The sequence below is a fragment of the Ictidomys tridecemlineatus genome, chromosome 10 (genome assembly GCF_052094955.1).
Source record: "Ictidomys tridecemlineatus isolate mIctTri1 chromosome 10, mIctTri1.hap1, whole genome shotgun sequence".
NCBI lineage: Eukaryota > Metazoa > Chordata > Mammalia > Rodentia > Sciuridae > Ictidomys > Ictidomys tridecemlineatus.
This window is the reverse complement of record NC_135486.1, coordinates 4,117,317-4,135,980: the sequence shown is the minus strand read 5'-3', so window position 1 is coordinate 4,135,980 and position 18,664 is coordinate 4,117,317. Positions and strand designations below refer to the sequence as shown.

Sequence of the window (18,664 nt, the reverse complement as noted above, 5' to 3'; positions counted from 1 at the left end):
TTTGAGACCAGTGATACTATTTGGCTTGGATATTTCTTTTCTTCTTTTAATTACTAATTCATTTTCTTTAGAATTTTGTGGGAAAGAAACAGGCTGGTAGAATTATTCACCTCAAGCATTTAAAAAATTTTTTTAATTTTAAAAAATGTGCTTTAATTAGTTATACATGAAAGCAGAATGCATTATGGGGCCTTTTGTGTAAGAGAAATGGTGTCTCCAAGAGACAGCCCTGAGCCTCAGGGGCTGTGGAGCTGAATGAACTCTTCCCCCTGGAATTCAAGATTATGGATTGCTGACCCTTCGGTTCCCTTTGGGTGGAATGTTTATAACTGGTTTCCCATGCCCGTCCCATCACTAAAGTTCAGGGCAGATGACTAAGTTTCAGTTTCACAGGTCCCAGGTAGAAAGGGAATTTGTTCCAAGATGGTGGATCATACTCGGTGTCTTCCTCATATCTGCTTGGACGACTTGGAAGATGAGAGTTGGGACTTTTCACTGATGAGATTTATATGGAATTGAGACTTTGAATTATGCTGTAGTAGATTGAGACTTTGGGGATGGGGGCGAGTGTATTCTGTGGAATAGAAATAACTCTCTTGGAGCAGATTGAAGCTTTTCTTCTCAGAATAATGGCCTCCCAATGAGTGGCCTCTCAAAGATGTCCACATTTGCACATCTGGAACATGTGGATATATGTGAATATGCTTACAGATGTGATTTATGGTCTCGAGATGGCAGAGTATCCTGGCTTATGTCACAAGGGTGAGAGAGTGAGAGAGAGAGAGAGAGAGAGAGGGTCAGGACAGTCAGGCCAGAATGATGCAATATCAGACCTGACTAGACTTTACTGACTTTGAAGATGGAAGGATTCACAAGCCAAGGAGTGTGGGTGGCCTCCAGAAGCTGGAGCAGGTGAGGAAGTGAGTTCTACACTAGGACCTCCGTAAGGTAACGCAGCCCTGACTCTCCTTGATTCATATCCAGTGAGATCCCTTTCAGATATCTAACTTCTGCACCTATAACAAAATAAATGTGGATTGTTTTAAGCTACTAAATTTGTGACACTATGTCACACCCTTTTCCCACCTCCACCCCTGGTTCCTAGCAGTGTTGGGCAAGCCCCTCTCCTCTCTGGATTAGGGGCACGCACGGCTATTACTGTGTCACAGGACAGGACACTGCCTGAGGACATGCAGTCTCTATCTGGCAGGTGCCCAGATTTGAAGCTCAGTCCTTTGAAAGTTCACTTACCTGTTCCCTCTGCCACCACCCAGCTCTTGCTGACAGGTAGGAGCCCATTCTCTTGGATGTCACACAGAGGCACTATGCTTTCGTGACCCAGCCTGCCCTTTGAACACTCTCTGGTGGATTTTGTGTGGAAGTTAACCCTGCAGGTCCAGAACTCGCTGCTGCTTTTTCAGGCTAAAGAACGTTGCCTCTGTAGCCTGAGCCCGCCACACGTCCCCGGCATCTGTGGTGAGAAGCAGAGTCAGAGGAGGAAGGGGTTTGTGACGTGAACTGCTCTGTGTGGGTTACCCAGGAATCTAGTGCCAGTTGGCGTTCCTCAGGGTGGAAGGCCCCTCAGCTGGGCGAAGCCGCCTGCTGGGGACTTCCTGGGGAGCAGAGGAAGAAACATCAGAGGGAAGCCCCTGAGGCCGTGCCCCTTTTCCCCTCCTCATTCATTTGCCAGGGCTGCCGCGACAAAAGGCCGCAGACGGGTGGCTTCAACAGCAGAAATGCGATGTCTCGCAGCATCGGAGGCTGCAGGTCCAAGAGCAAGGTGTCTCCAGGTTGGGTTCTCCTCAGCGCTCTCTCCTTGGCCACCCTCCTTCTGTGTCCTCACATGGTCTGTCCTCTGTGCCTGTGTGACCCTGGTGTCTCCTTTGGTGTCCACACTTCCTTCATAAGGACACATCCTTATGGGGCTACATTAGAACCACCCTAACAACTTGTTTCAACTTACCTCTTTAAAGGCTTTGTCTCCAAATACAGTCAAGTTTGAGGCTCAGATGATAGGGTAAGGGGAAGCCCCAACGCTTTTGGTTTGCCCTGGAGTCAGACCTCCCATTCAGGCCCACTCCTCTTCTGTTTTCTCATCCTGGCTGCAATCCCAGTACCCAGGAGGTTGAGGTCAGCTGATCGTGGAGGCCCTGGGGTTGGGGACTACAGCGCTGTGTGGATCAGGCATCCACACCCACTTGTTCCTGGCCAACCCGGGGACAGGTCGGTGACCCTGGCTTGCTACACCTCAGGCCTGCACCAGCATCCAAGGCTCTGCAGGCTACCTGCTCTCCAGCCTACCCCAGCCACCTCTCTGTACTTGGGGACAAGGGGCTTGGCTTCAGCTTCACTGAGGGGTCATGTGTTTTTTGAAAACTTGACCCCTACCCAACCACAAGTGACTCTTCATTGGTCTAGGCCAGTGGTGGTGCCTGCCCTTGCCTACTAATTATTTAATCATGGGAAGACTGTGCTGATTCTGGACAAAGAGGAGATATTCACTTTCTCTGCCTCTGCCTCTGCAGACGGTAAACAGCGGGTGGACTCTAATTCCAGCAGACCTGGGGACGGTGGGGATAGCTGCAGGACAGCTGAGCTAGATCCAGATGTTTCTGTCAGTGAGTTAACCACCCTGAAATCGCTATGCCTCCAGACTTCAAATTATGCAAAACAATAAACCTCCTGATTGGTAAAGCTACTTTTATTTAGATCTCATATCATTTGCTGTCCAAACCATCTCCTGTGGCCTTTGGAAAGTCAATGTTGGATGGAGACACCAAATGAGCGTTCCCTTCTCTCTCACTTTATACAATCCAACATGTTTGACTGGCTGTTCTGTCTGGTCTGTCTCCTGAAGAAGTGTCTTTGCTAGTGACCTTCAAAGACCTGGTCCTGATGGGAGCACTATTTCCTAAAGTGGAGCTGGTTTGAAAAGAGAACACATTCAAGAGATTCCTAAGAAGGATTTTCTTCTGTTTCCATGGGAAACAAAACTCACTGTCGATAATTTTAATGACAGGGAAGAGCTTCAAGTCACGTGTTCACTAACTGCTCGGGACTTTTCCCACCCCCACAAACAGGATGCCAGAGTGTGACTCTCATTCTGCTAAGTTGAAATTGAGGTGGGGACCTAGGCAGAGACAGAGAATGCCCCGTGGTGGGAATGGGGGTGGGGGCGGGAGCTTGGTACCCAGGTGCGGGGCCTGCTGACAGCACCCATCTGAACCAGGGCTGGGCTAAGGAGGGGTACCTTCACTCAAACTGACATAATTGAGCATCTGGTGTCTGCCAGACTCCGTGGGAGGTGCCTGAGAAAGAGGGAATGTGGTCATTGCCCACAGGGAGCATGCAGTCTCCACACGCCCCAGCCTTCAGCACCCACCCACTCCTGTCTGTCAGTCCTAAGCTCCTGCCCTGATGGTTCTGACTTCTCATTCCACTCCTAAATCGTGGTGTCGCTGGGTTGTAAATGTGCATGCCACCTGTTCCTACTCACATTTCATATGATTTCCTTATTATCAAAATTCAGAAACATAGTCGGTGTAAGGCTGTGAAGAGTTACTGAGCACCTACGATGAGCCAGATGGGGAGGGCTTTACCAAGATGAATGAGATGTCCTGTACTTCCAGGACACCACAGCTCACTGGGGCTAAATGATTTGCACACTCCAAGGCAGAGCAAGTGTCTAGGTGACAGGCAGCATCTGAAGGGTGCAGACAACACCTGCTGGGGGACTTTAGTGCAACCCGACACATATTTGCTGAGTGCGTTTTGTGCTAATCAAACTCCTAAGGCAGGACTGAGGGAGCTCGATTCCTCCCCTTCTAGGAGCCCACTATTAAGTAAAAATGCTGTAATCCTGTTAGTCATATCAGCTAGCGTTTATTGAACATTAAATATTATTACATACTTCCATGTGATTTCCATATAATAGCTCATTTAATAATTAATTCAACCCTGTGAGGCTTCGGGAGGTTGAGTAACGTTCAGAAGATCACAGGGTGAGTGTGACAAGTGAGAGATTAATGAAGAATCTAATCATCGATCTTACTTGTAATCGGTCTAGATGGGGAGCGCTTGGGATCTTTATGCGGAAGAGCCGTGGGAGTGAGTGGACTGGTAGTCCACCGCAGACAGCCGCATGGACTGTGGGGCCCATTGCGAGACGTTCCCGCAGGAAACCACAGAGCTCCAGAGACCTCACTCCCAAGCGTGGTGCAGGGCCTGGCGCTACTGAAAACGGGGATCTCGGGAAAGAAAGCATGACAGGGCAGTAGCTTTCCTCGGTCCACATGTGCTGAGCCGAGCGAGGTTAATTGAGGACACCTGGAATTAGGATCCCATGGAAATTTACCCTTGAACTAGGTAGTAAATCTCTCTAATTATGCAATCTAATTAGAGCTATCAACACAGCCAAGGGTTGCAAGGAGGGCTGCTTAGCATCCTAGCGTGGCTCGGCTCCTGCGGACCTGCAGCTTGGCTGATTGGGTGGTTTCTGATCTGTTTTATCATGTCTTCCTGAAGGCCCAGGGAGCTCTTCTTCTGGGCATTCCCAAGTCACCTTTTACACTGACACAACCTGTTGTCAGTCCTACCTGGGGCTAGAGCATGACTTCCTCTTGATGGGGTTTGCCATCTGTCCCCCACTAAGCTCTTGTCCTTCCTCTTGTGCTCTGTGGTTACTGGCAGGTATCTGTGGGATTGTGAGAAGGCTCTTTGACAAGGGGACCTCAGATGGAGCTCCGAGTCTTTGTAAAAACGGAGGACAGCACACCAGGCTCCCTTCCTGCCCTGCCTCTGCCGTCTGACCCTGGGCAAGCCCTTCTGTCATTCTTCCATCAGCTTGTCTGTCACTAGGAGAGCAGGTGATCATGTCCCACCTTGCACATCCTGTGCCTCTGGGCGGCCTCCCAGTGCCAGGAGAGGGGTGTCATAGCCACTCAGCAGGGGACAGGCACATCCACACTTGCTCTGTGAAAGAGGTCAGTCTTCAGCTGGCCTCGGGTGGCTCCTTTCTTCCAAGCTGACAAAACTTTTCAAATTTGGAAAGCAGCCCATGGGATTTGCCTGATGGAATATTGCGTAAATCAGATGATTCAAAACAAACATGCCACGAGGCGCTTTGATTTCAGAAATGGAAACTCACCCGGCATTATTTCCCTCACTGAGGCTCCCACTTCTCCACAGGGCCATGTGACCCTGGGCGAGGGAGACCAAGGGCTGAGGGGCGCACTCCATTGGCTGCCTGGCTGCGGACAGCCCTGCGCTCTGCTCTCCCTTGCAAACAGAGCCCTGATTGGCTTGAGTGCTGGTGGACACACTCTTTGGGGAAAGGTCCCTCCCGAGCTCCGTGGGGCAGACGAGTCTGGATTAGATGCTTCATTACAGAAAGTCATTCGTCTTGCCTGTATTTTGTCCTTAATTCTGTGCAGCAAGAAACGAGGGGAAGTCTCTGCTGGGGAATCTTTTGCAAGAGGTTCTCTTCGCTCTTCAAAAAGGATTTTAGGAGGAGTGTGCCCTCTTCTCCAGCCTCTCAGGCCACAGCATAAGATCAAATGTCAACCAGCTGAGCCTGGCAGAGAGAAAATGGAAAGGACCTGGGTCCTTGGTGCCATTTTCTTTTGAGCAGACTTGGAACTTCTGTACTCTGGAAGCTGTTGTTCTGAGAGAAAATGATTTGTCCCTTGCTCAGGGCACCTCTGGTTGGGCTGTCTTATGAACATATGCCAACACTGGCCGAGGCTGCTCATTGGCATCCCCACTTCCCTCCTGTCTGGAGAGGCTCTGGGAAAAGGGACCGAGGGCCAGGGCAGCCTCACAGTGCTTGTCTCTTACCAGAGCCTTTTGACCAAATCACTGAGCAGGTGGAGGAGAGAGATAGCAACTCCCCTGACACCGGGGCAAAGCCTAAAGCTGCCAGCGAAAAAACTAGATTTCCTTGACTTCACATGCTTTTAACTTTGAGATTCATGTGACATTTTAATTTTTTTCATAAAATATCTTGTTCTTAATGTGAAAATCATTTACCCACTTACTAGGTAAATTATCCAACTCCTCTTATCCTGCAAATTTTTAATTGAAAGTGATGCTGCACCTGCACCTGGCAGGACATATAGCAGGGCATGAGGACCAACAGGCCGAGCAGCAGTTTCCAGAAACAGTCTCTGGACAGAACTTGCAGACTGGTGGTGCCAGCCTCGAATTAGTCAGGGCAAGGGGAAGAATGCTGGGTGGCTGCAGCAACTTCCCCCACCTCGGTCCTCTGGCTGGAAACTCCAGGCGGGCAGTGCTGGCAGACGCCCGCACACCTGGCAGATAAGGTCTGAGCAGGTGAATCCCCAGACTGCACAGGTAACTCCAGAAAGGGTTGCATCATCACGTGGGGAGCTCAGGTGGCTGGCTGCAGCCATCCACTCCATACTAAGGGCATCATCTCACTTCCACCGAGCTCACGAACCTGGGCAGGTGGTGTTTTCAGTGAGATGTGGAAGGGAAATTTCCTGACATTATTTTGAGTATGTTCCCCTTACATTGCCCCCAACCACTATTTTTTGGTGAAGTGTAAATTCTCCTTCTGTAAAAACTCCCTAGAAAATAAGCTCAGGAAAGCCAGGGACTTTTCCTGCCATGTTCTCTGCTCAGTCCCCACAACTTAAGCCACATCTGGCGCACAGCACTTGCTCTGTAAGTGTGTTTTGAATGACTGACTTTCGAGAGATTGAACGGGGAGTCCTTGAAGGTCACATTGCATGAGGGAGGGGAGAGTACTGGGAAGGCAGCTAGAGTCTAAAAAGGGTTCAGACAGGATGGAGAGGAAAAGATGGAGATGGTGGTGGAGACATGGGAGGGGACTCAGAAGCATCCGAGGACTGTGACCCTGGAGGAGGCCAGCGGACCTCCTGGGGCCCACCACAAGAATTGTTCTCATTCTCAGGAACCACAGGAGGGACCCAGCTCATTGTTATCAGTGCCAGACTCTCTGTGGACCCGGCTCCTGGGTCTGGAGGAGGACATGCTCTGTAGAGCCTGCAGGGGACTGCGCTCCTCTCCTCAGCTCCTCACCCGTGGCGGGCTGGGAGGAATGAATGGCATGGGTGGCTGGTGGGAGAAGCGCTGAGCTGTCCCAGCCTGAGATAGCCAAGCTGGCACAGGGGAGGCCAAGGGACCGGCCGGAGGCCCTTCACAGGCCTTCTGTGCGAAGGAGGGGCCGAGAAATGGCCGTAGGGCCAGCCTCCCGCTGCCTGGTTGTCCAGCGGGCCTCACTTCCTCTGCCCCCTTGCTGTCAGCCACAGTGGACACTTCTACCTCTGGGTTTAAGAGCCTCTTGAGTTCTCGGGTTCCACTCCCCTTGCTCCCTCAGATACCCTGCCTCTCAATTTGAGTAGCCACGAGGGGGACGCATCAAGTCAAAGGTCCCTCAGCCACTGACCCCGGCTGAGACGGTCTCAGTGGGGGGTGGCGGTTGTGCCCACAGTCCCTGGGGTCAGCCTTTCCTAGCTCTCTGTCCCTGGACAATTCACTCACACTGTGGACTCTGAAGTCCTGCATACCAGAGGTTAGTGCAGAGCCTCCCGGGGTCCTGCCGCTGGTGTACATAAAGCAGGACACGGAGCGGGGCATGTAGCACGTGATCGTAAATGTCCACTCTTACTGTTCTTGCCTCTCCTTTCGTTCTTTGTATCTTTTGCCTAAATTGGTAAATACTTTCACCTTGGCGGGAATGGTAGGAGGCAGAGACATTTCTCTGTTATTTAAATCATTTGATAAATTTTCAAAAAATGGGAATTCCCACTACCTTTGGGGTGCAGGCACGTCACAATACTATGGAGTTTTTTAAAGCATTTAAAAACATTTTTTGGCACTCTTCCAAAATAAGGAAGAGTCTAATTGATTCTCCCCTTGACAAGCTCCACTAGGGGATGCAGTCACAGTTGCCAGCGTCTCTCCCTGACCCCCTTGTGCCTTCAGTCTTGAGCTGCCATATTAGAAATCCAGAGACCTGAAGGACTGAGTGGGGTGGCAGTGGGGGACAGGCTGTTAGGCCCCATAGTGGGTGGGTACAGGGACACGCCCAGGGAACCCTGGCTGCTCCAGCCCCTGCTCCACCTGTTTGTGTTCCTGGCTCAGCTACCAACGTGGGAATGAAGGATCCTTGAAACTGACCCAGCTCTGACCACCGTGTGACTGCCATCCCACAAGAGGCCCCAGATCAGAGTCGCCCAGCTCAGGGGCTCTCAAATCCCTCGTCCCCAAGACCCACGAGAGCTAATGGACAACAATTGCTGTTGTAAGCCGCTAAATTTTGGGCTGATTTGCTGAGCACTAATAGGCGACGAATACACACGTTTCAGCTGACCCATGACAGGTACGGGCGTCTCGGTTTACAAATGCAGAAACTAGGCTTTGGAACATTTAAACACATGGACGATGTGGCGAAGAAGATGCAGAGCTGGGACACAGGGTGACTCCTGCGTCTGTGCTCCGCCCACAGCTCCATTGGATACTGGACGAAGTGGAGAACAAGTAAGCAAACGTGCATTTTTCTGTATTTGTCCCCAAGCCTGTCAGTGTTCTAGAACTGAACACAGGATCACTTTGTGTTTGGAAGAACACCATCTGCTCAGAGTCCCCTAGCTAACTGCCACAAACAGGCCTGAGGCTGGGCGTGGTGGTGCCCACCTGCAATCCCAGTGATTTGGGAGGCTAAGACAGAGGATCACAAGTTGGAGGCCAGCCTCAGCAACTTAGTGAGACCTTGTCTCAAAAACACAGCAGCTCCAGTCAGCACTTCTTGTTGGAGCGCAGTTGGCAGGCCAGAGGCCCCGGCTGCCCTGGGGAGTCAGGAGAAGGCTGTGCAGTCCCCAGCTCAGGCAGGCCAGGAAGAGCCATCCGGCCCGTGGTGAAGAATGGCAGAGGAAGAGAGAGCAAGCAAGGCCCGGAGTGGGGAAACTGCTGAGAGGGAAACAGGGAGTGCAGCCCGTGACCGAAGTTCCAAAGAACGAGGAGCAAGTCTTCCGGAAGAAGATGGATGTGTGCTGCCTAGAGACCAACAACCGGGCTCTTTTGGAGGCGACTGGCCTGGGAACAGCCCCAGCTGAGGAAGGCAGCACAGTCCACGTTAAAACTGCCGTCTTGACCTGGGAGTGGAGGTACTTGTAAAATGCAGAAACCAATGTTCCAGAGAATTCATTCCCCTTCACAGCCATCAGGCACCCATTGTATGGGGTGTCAGGGGTCAGTTCACTGCTGAGCATCTTAATATACATAAAATGTTTTATGCCCCGGAGGAGTGTGAGGTCTGGAAGGTACTAACTGGCTTTGGAGACTGTCTGTCGGGAGCCAGGTCCAATGTTGGGTGACTTACTTAAATCATCTCATTTAATCTTGACACCAATACTATAAAATAGGCATTATTATCTTTACCAAAAACAGAGTAGAGAAATTAAATAACCTGCTTGAAGTTCTGTATGGCCAGCAAGTGCTTACATTTTAACCCAGGTTAATCCAATTCCAAAGCTCCTAGTTGGTCCTCGGTAGACCCGTCTCTCAGTCTTACAGGGTCGTAGTTATATTTCCGTGTGCAGGCTGAATGGAACTGTGTACAGGGAGCTTGGAGTTTGCAGAGGAGGAAGGTCCAGGGAGGAGATGTGATTTCACAGAAGTTTTTCCATGTGGGCCGTGAAGGACGAGGAGGAGTGCGGTGGTTGGAGAAGGGCTTTGTAGTCCGGGAGCTGCTGGAGGGATGGGAAAGGGGGCCTGGAAGGATGCACCAGGGTACCCTGTGGGCCTTGGCGAGCACTGGGGGTTTTAATCAGGGAGGCCACCTGGGCACATTTGCCTTGGGAGAGGCCGTCCTAGCAGCTCTGTGGGGCACTGCCAGGTGCAGGGAGCTGGGACGGTTTCCCTGCCATCTCATGCTGAGATGACAAGCACCATCTCTTTTTCTTTGCTTGCAAACCCTCACCTCCTCCTGGGGGTCCAAGTTAGTGAGTGCCCCACCATGCCCCCACCAATCAAGCCAGGAGCCTTGGCTGGCCGGGGTGTGGTGGTGCTGGCCTGGGTGTGGTGGTGCTGGCCCGGAGTGAGCTTGCACGGCCCTCAACTGACTTCTGTGTTTCCAGTTATGCCCCTGAGGCTTGTGCTGAACTCAGGGCTGTGCCGTCTTCTCTTGAGCTCTTTCTAATTGGGCTTTTGCACCAATTCTGCCCCTGGGATCCCTGTATTAGCTTTGTGCTGGTCTCCCAGCCTCTACCCTTGCTTGGACATTTTGCAGTCAGAACAATTCCTCTACAACAGAAGTCAGCCCCTCATCCTCTGCTTTTGCAATGACACCCCGACACCATCTTTAGCGGCTGCCCCGCCCCCAGCAGCCCGCCCCCTGGGTTTGCAGAGGCAGGGGCCACACACTTCTGTGTAACCAGTTCGCTTTCAGCGCTTTACATCTTCGTTGATAGTAATCTGAACTCTTTAGAGAATTTTTTTTATAGATCTTTATTTATTTTTATGTGGTGCTGAGGATTGAACCCAGTGCCTCACGCATGTGAGGTGGGCGCTCTACCTCTGAGCCCCAGCCCCAGCCCTCTTTAGAGAATTTTAAGTCTCGGAAATTCTTTCCGTGTCTCTTCTCTCATAGAAACCACTGTCTTCCTTTACACATAAGAAGTTGGCCTCGTGGTTACATGACTTGTCTATTGATAGTGACCATTTCTGACACCTCCTCTGTGCTGGGCACTGTAATGTGGCCGGTGCTTCCAACAGACCCATGAAACTGGTATTGTTCTCTGGGAGGCCCTGGGCTGGGAGAGCTTCTGTGACTGGTCTCAGGCACTCTGCCTGCACCAGGTAGTGCCAGCTGGGCTCAGCCCGACTTTGCATGCTGCTCCCCCAGAGGTGGGCTCTGTGAGGGGAGGTGCTGGGACCCCAAGCTCTTCTTAAACCTCTTGGTGCTGATCTTAGAAAGTTCTTTACTAATAAATATGACACAGTTCCCGCATCAGTGCAAGCTTGGTCTTTGCTTTCCTCTCAGCTACATCTGGGGGGAGTTCTTTTGGAGCTGGGAGAGACCCAGATGGCTGGACGCTCCCGTTCACGTTATCTTCTCAGGTGTAGAAGATTGTTGAGGCGTACCAGCTAGTTTCTGAAGCCATGGTTTCAAATCTTTTTCTTTCAGGACACAGATTTATTTTTCAAATCTTATTTTATATATAGCTCAAATAAAAATCAAGTAAGTCTGAGGGCTGGGGATGTGGCTCAAGCTGTAGCGCGCTTGCCTGGCATGCGTGCGGCCCGGGTTCGATCCTCAGCACCACATACAAACAAAGATGTTGTGTCCGCCGAGAACTAAAAAAAAAAAAATATTAAAAAATTCTCTCTCTCTCTCTCTCTCTCTCTCTTAAAAAAAAATCAAGTAAGTCTGAAAAGTGGTACCTTTCCCCAGGACGTCATTCACTTGAACAATTAGCCTCCTCATAAATATAAAAACCTGTGAACAAAGAAAATAGATTAAAAAAATTCATTTGCTGAGTGTTCACTGTCTGTGAACACAGTGCTTTGTGTTTAGTTTCTACTTTGTATGGTTTACATCCAGGTAATTTTTGAGCCCAGGTCCTTGAGAAACCTTATCTCTAAGAAAGCAAGCAGAACTGATCCGGGCTGAACCTGATCTGCTGGGCCAGCTCTCTCCGGTTCAGCCCAACATTCCTAATTTGTCAGATTCAATGAAACGACATCGTGTTCCTGTGCCAAAGCCAGAGGTGGGAACCTGAGACCTGGGGCTCTCTCCCCACGGCTGCTTTGTCTTCTCACGGGGAATGTCCCTCTTCACTGTCAAGCTGGGGCCTGTGTGTGTGTGTGTGTGTGTGTGTGTGTGTGTGTGTGTGTGAGAGAGAGAGAGAGAGAGAGAGAGAGAGAGAGAGAGAGAGCACGAGCGCTCTGGGCACCTCCCTCCCCCGCTGGACACTAGAGGGCAGGGGTGCAGGGTCCCAAACAGGGGTCTTTCCACTACAGTGTCAGTCCCCAGGGGGTGGTGACGTCATCTGGAGGTCCTTCCTCTTCTCAGCCCAGCCGAACAATTCCACTTTTCATCTGTCACAGGTCTGATCTCCTTTTCTCTCAGAAGCCACCGTTGGTTGCCTCTGCCCATAAGGAGTTTCTGATCCTTGACAGGAAATTACCATTGCACACAGATGTCCATCCTGTCTAGCTCCCTCTTTCCTTTAAAGGCCGCATCACATCTCATAATATTATTATTATTTATTTTTTTAGTTGTCAATGGGCCTTTGTTTTATTCATTTATATGTGGTGCTGAGAATTGAACCCAGTGCCTCACACATGGTAGGCAAGCACTCTGCCACTGAGCCCCAACCCAGCCCCAACAGCTCATTATTGATGCAGTGCAATTTGCTGAGCTCCCAACGGGCAGACTTTTATGTTGGCATTACATTTGGTATTATAAACAACATTGGAGAGAATATTAGGGTCTTTTTATCTTGATGTATTTGTCTACAAAGACATGTAGGGTAAGTGCCTACCATTAATGCTGTAGGGTAAAAGGCATTACACAGACCTGTTTTTCATAGCTATGACCGATTGAATGGGAGTGGTTTCCTGAACATCCTCACCAACACTGGGTATAGTATTTAGAGTTCACTTGGCGTACGTGTGTCAGACTGGGTTAGCACACAGCTGGCGAGGCACCTAACACCTGTAGCACACCTTCTGAAGAGAGCATGTTCACCTCCCCCACTCCTGCCTAGAACAGCCCACTCCGAGATGGTACTCAGCAGTGGGCCCTCTGGGAGGTGACTTGACCATCAGGGGAGGCCTCAGGACTACACAGTGCCCTTATTAAAGGACCCAGAGAGTTCTGAGCCTTAATCTTATGCTTTCCAGTCTCCAAAACTGAGAATAAATTTATGCTGTTCATAAACCATCCAGGCTGCTTTTGTTATAGCAGCTTGGCTAAGACAGTACCTTTTTATCCAGAGAGAGGACTTTTTTCCCCACATATTTTTATGGGTTCTTTATAGTTGCACATAATGGATTTGTTGTTATAGATTTGTGCATGTTCACAATTTTAGGACAATGAATTTTGGCCGAAGTCCTTCCACTTTCTTGCCCCTAAAGCGAGGACTTTCTAAATGCTGTGATATTGAACAAAATCATTTGAGTCCCAGTTTTCTTATCTGGAGAACGGGGCTGAGACCACCTCCCTCACCAAGATGTTGTAAGGGTTAAACAGCGCAGTGTAAATGAAGAGCCCAGCCCAGTGTTTGACAATGCCCAGCGGTTGGCAGGAACTTCTCTTTGTGTTCCCTGCACACAGTGGCAACCAAGTGAGGAAACTCAGTGTGCTACCATGGCGCCCAACATCTGCGAACACAGGCAGCACCCAGTACTTTCAGAGTGGGTCCATTTAATGCCACCACCACCCGGCAGTGATGCTGTGACTCTCCCTACTTCATGCCAACTTCAAGTTCATGCTAGTTAGCCGTGGCTTCTGGAACCCAGAACTGGGATCCTGAGTGCTCCGCCTCCTGCAGGTCAGTTGCCCACCTCTGGTTTGCCCCATGCTTCCTGCAGAGCGGCCTGGTGCCCAGGCTGGTCTGGCCTCCTCAGCAGAGTGCCCCGCCTCCCCTGGGCATGCCAGGACACTCATGAGCACCACCTGTCATTAATTACACAGTGATTAACAAGGACAGTAGAGGAAAACAACAAGATGTTTACTTCAACAAGGTTAAAACACTTGTAATTCCTTATTTCATTTATCCAAAGATTGGTTTGGTATGTACTGGATATTGTAGGAAGCTCTAGCTCTAGATCTCCAGCAGCCAAAATTTTGCATCAGACATGCGTCAGCGTGCCTTTAACAAGCCAAGAGCTTGGGTGTTTGCAAGTGAGTATGTAAAAGGGCGTTTTAAATAAGTATAAATATTCATAGTTTGTCTTCACTTTTTATAGCTTCTGTGTAGATGTTAGCAGGGAGAACTGTGGAAAGAATTGTGAACTCCAATTTTGAAATAGAGAATAACCCCCAGAGCCCAAAGGAGAGGTCATTTTGACTTAAACACAAACGCCTAATTTGTGCTAAGACACAGGTGATGGATGGTGCTGACCTCGTTCTCATTTCACAAATGGACATCAAGGCTGCAAGCACCTGGTGTGGGTTTACATTAGGACAGAGACAGATCTGTGGGGCACGTGCTGGGGCTTTCAGAAGGGGCTCTGCTCTGTGCGTTAAACAAATGTCACACTGTCACACAGGAAAAACCGAAAGGATACACAGCACAGTATTAACTCCATGTGGTGGGGTTAGAGGACACTTTTACATTTAAAAGACACCTTGCTGAATTGCCTGAAACATTTAAAAGAGAATTGATTTTTAAAACTATGCAGGAAAATGAAAACACCGTTTACTACTGACACGGTCCTGGCCCCAGTGTCCCACTGGCCCTTGGCTGGACTCCCTCCCCAGCTGACCTCAGTGGACATGGTCTTCCTCTCACTCCAGTCGAGGTGAGGGCTCGGGCTGCTGCTTCACTCCAGGCTGGCAGAGGTCCCTGTGTGTCACTGGGTGGTAAGAGAGCACTTCTGCCCCCTGACCTTGGCCTGCCCCCTGGGGTCAGCACATCACCCCAGAGTTCCAGAGCCCTGGCTGCCTGTCCTGGGGTCCTGGGAAAGCAGGCTTGAGAACTGGATGTCCAGCTTCTGGTCAAGCTCTGCCTCTTGGGCGGCTCATTCAGCCGGTTGGAGCCAGTTTCCTTATCTATGGAGTGCAGGTACTAGTATTATCATTTTGGGGTTTGTTTAAATATTGGAGATAATATATAGAGAGTGTTGACCAAAGCACTTGGCCTTTGCTCACCCAACAGCTGTTCTTTGGACACCTATTTATTTGCCAAGCACTCCTTTGGCCTTATAGAGTAAATGTACTTTTTTTTAAAAAGAGGAACATCTGTTTTATTTTATGTATTTTCAAGCAGTACAGTACCATGCACCAGGGTTTAAATGCGTCATCTCTGCCCTCCAACAAACAGGCGGTGTGAGCAGTCACCTGTGGCCATTGCAGCTAGCTTGGCCATTATTCATAGTCTAAGTTGTGTTTTGGGGGGTTTTGCTTTTTTTTTTTTTTTAAATAAACAAGATGAAAAGAACAAGCTTTAAAAAAAAGCCCCGTGATACCTATTCCATTTTATAGAAAAGATATTTTCAGGGGCTGGGGCTGGGACTCAGTGGCAGAGTGCTTGCCTGGCATGCATGAGGTGCTGGGTTCAATCCTCAGCACCACACAAAAAAATAAAAAACAAATAAAATAAAGGCATTCTGTCCGTCTACTACTACAAAAAAATATTGAAAGATATTTTTATTATTCATATATCAAGATTATAATTTAGGTTTATGAAAATGTCCATAGTTTCTAAGACTTATGCTCTTATTATTAAATGTGGTGAAAATAAGGAAACAACATTGAAACACATTTTTAAGAGAGTTAGAACTGATGCCATTCCTGTGTAACAGCGGAAGTTCTCACAGAGCTAATAGTGTCGAGAGTTATTGAACCCTTTTGCGTGCCAGGTGCTGTTCTAAATGTACGATGATTTAAATTTTCACAAAAGGGAGATGAGATTGAGGCACAGAGAGGTCAGGTAGCCGGGTCACAGGTAAAGTGGCAGAGGTGGGATTGAACCCAGGAAGCTGGCTCCAAGCGACAGCCCATGGTGTGCTGGTCTGTCCATGCACATTTTACTTGGTTAGCCTCACTTTTGAACAGATGGATTTATGAACAGCTTTTTGAAATCTGGCCTGCTCAGTAGTGGAGAATGTCCTGCCTAGACACTAAGTGCCAAAGGAGAAGTTGGGCGGCCAGAGCTGACCACGAAACACCACTGATTTCTTTGTTATGCTGTCCTCATACCCAGAGAATCCGAGGAAGAGGAGCTCTCATTGGATATCTGTTCTGTAACTCCCTTTTAGAAGTTTGTGTGGAGCATCTGGATATGGTGGCACAAGCCTGGACTCCCGGCGACTTGGGTGGCTGAGGTAGGACGATCACAACTTTGAGGCCCACCTGGATAACCTAGCAAAGAATAAAAATAAAAGTAATAAAAGAAGGGAGGCTAAGGAGTTAGCTCAGTGGTAGAACACCGCTGGCTTTAATCCTCAGTACCACGTGAAAAAAAAAAAAATTGGGGTGGGTGGTTGCACATAGGCTGAAATTCAAGTTGAATTTGTTAAACATTAATAGATGAGAAACAGTGAAGACTCTGTGTGACACTTGGAAGGGGCAGGAAATTGCTGAAGTAGTCAGCATTCTGGGGAAAAAAGCAAGTCAAAGGGATGAGAAATGAGAGGCAAAGCTAGTTCCTGGCTGGTGAGACGGTCAGGAGTGCTGCCCTCTGACTCCAGGGCCCGCTGTCTCAGGCTCTGTGGAGCTGTAGCCGAGGTGTCCAGCAGGCTGGCAGGACATCCCGCTCCAGCCTGGGAGGAGGTCAGATTGAAATTAGTGGTTAAACTAGTAAATACAGGGACAGGCAGCTCGTGACCCAGACGTTTGTATTGCTTTAGTTTGTACTCCAGGTTTTACGTCAGTGTTTATGTTTTGGGAATGAAAAGTAGCTCTTTGCTCTTAGACTGTTCCATAAACCATGACTTTTAAAAAATATTCTGATTTTTTATTAATTTTTAAATGACAAGTAAAAATTATATAGTTGTGGTATAAAACATAATGCTTTGATATGTGTATAAACTGTGAAATAGCTAAATCAAGCTAATCAACAGATGCCTTACTTCACATACCTGTGTGTATGTGAAGTACATTAAATATTTTCTCTACACATCTTTTTCTAATGATTCTTAAATATTTCCTCTACTAGAAGAAGATACATGTTCAATCAACAAATATATGAAAAAATGTTCAACATCTCTAGTAATTAGAGAAGTGCAAATCAAAACTACTTTAAGATTTCATCTTACGCCAGTCAGAATGGCAGCTCTTATGAAGATAGACAACAATAAATGTTGGCAAGGATGTAGTGGCAAAAGCACACTCATGCATTGCTGGTGGGTCTGCAAATTGGTACAACTAATCTGGAAAGCAGTATGGAGATTCCTTAGAAAACTTGGAATGGACCCACCATTTGATCCAGCTATCTCACTCCTTAGTTTATACCTAAAGGGCTTAAAATCAGTATACTATAGTAATGCAGCCACATCAATGTTTATAGCAGCTCTATTCACAATAGCTAAACTGTGGAAGCAACCTAGATGCTCTTCAATAGATGAGTGGATAAAGAAACTGCGGTATATATACACAATGGAATATTACTCAGCATTAAAAGAGAATAAAATCATGGCATTTGCAGGTAAATGGATGGAGTTGGAGAATATCATGCTAAGCGAAGTAAGCCAGTCCCCAAAACCAAAGGCCGAAGAATGTTTTGTCTGATTAGTGGATACTAATCTATAATGAGAGAAGTTGTCATGGGACAATGGAGGAACTTTGGATTGGGCAGAGGGGAGGGTGGAGAGGGGAAGGTGCATGGGAGCAGGAAAGATGGTGGAATGAAACAGACATCATTACCCTGTGTACATGGATAACTGCACATATGGTGCGATGCTACATCATGTACAACCAGAGGTGCACTTGTGTACAATGAATCAAAATGCATTCTGTTGTCATATACACCTAATTAAAATAAATTAATTAATTAATTAAAAAATATTTCTTCTACTTTTTCCTTAATGTAAGTTGTCCATTTGGAAGCTGTGTGTGTTAAGTGTTTTAAGAACACTTGAAACTTACTGTTAGCAATTTTCAAGTATACAATGTGTGGTCATTAATCACAGTCAACTTGAGGTACAAAGGACTCTTGAATGTATTCCTCCTAACTGAAATTTCGCATTCTTTGATCAATATATCTCTCTCCCACCAATCTCCTGCTTCTGGTAACCACCATTTTACTCTGTTTTTATGAATTAGACATTTTAGATTTCATGCATAAATGAGATCATTCAGTATTTACCTTTTTTTGTACCTGGCTTGTTTTGCTAAACATTAAAATAATTGGAATTTTTATTTTAAAATGTAATTAGAAATATTAAATCACCAGATTTAAGAAAAGTGTATCTAGAGAGAATGACTGACACAATGTTATTTAGCAATAATTAAATATTATCTCTACACATCTTATTCTAATGATTCTTAAATATTTCCTCTACTTCTTCCTTAATGTAAATTGTCCATTTGGAAGCTTCTGAGATTATACTGGTGATAAATAAATCCATCATGGGTCAAGGCAGTTCCAGTACAGTCTCAGAAGTATGATGTTAGTCATCTTGCTGTAAATTGCACAGCACAAATTCTCCACTTCTTTTCCTTCTGCCTCTGTGGAAGAGAGTTCCCTTCTCTGGCCCCCTCTCTTCCTACCAGACTCCCTGGGACGCTCCTCATGATTCGCCCTCTGTTCCTGGCTTGTCCTCTCCTTTTCTATGGGCTCTGTTGGATCCAATAGGCTCGTGTCCACTCTTCCACAAGTAACCTGAGAGCAGGCGCTGGGGGTTAGTTATGTTTGCATCTCCAAGCCTTCCTAACACACTGTAGGAGACGAAAGTTAGTTTCAGAATTAATAGGGGATGAGAAAGATCACTTTGATTTATTTTTCCTCCG

At 48.0% G+C, this 18,664-nt stretch overlaps 1 long non-coding RNA gene across 3 annotated transcripts in view; it reads left to right on the top strand.

Moving 5' to 3' along the window:
- The window catches only part of LOC120887449 (uncharacterized), a 259,915-nt gene that overhangs the window by 35,700 nt on the left and 205,551 nt on the right, over positions 1 to 18,664 (top strand). For 2 of the 3 annotated variants that reach the window (XR_013426337.1, XR_013426336.1), the window contains exon 3: positions 15,918 to 16,038. The exons of the other annotated variant lie outside the window; for it this stretch is intronic. This is a non-coding gene — a long non-coding RNA (uncharacterized LOC120887449). The remainder of the gene's footprint in view (positions 1 to 15,917; positions 16,039 to 18,664) is intronic. 3 annotated transcript variants of the gene reach the window in all.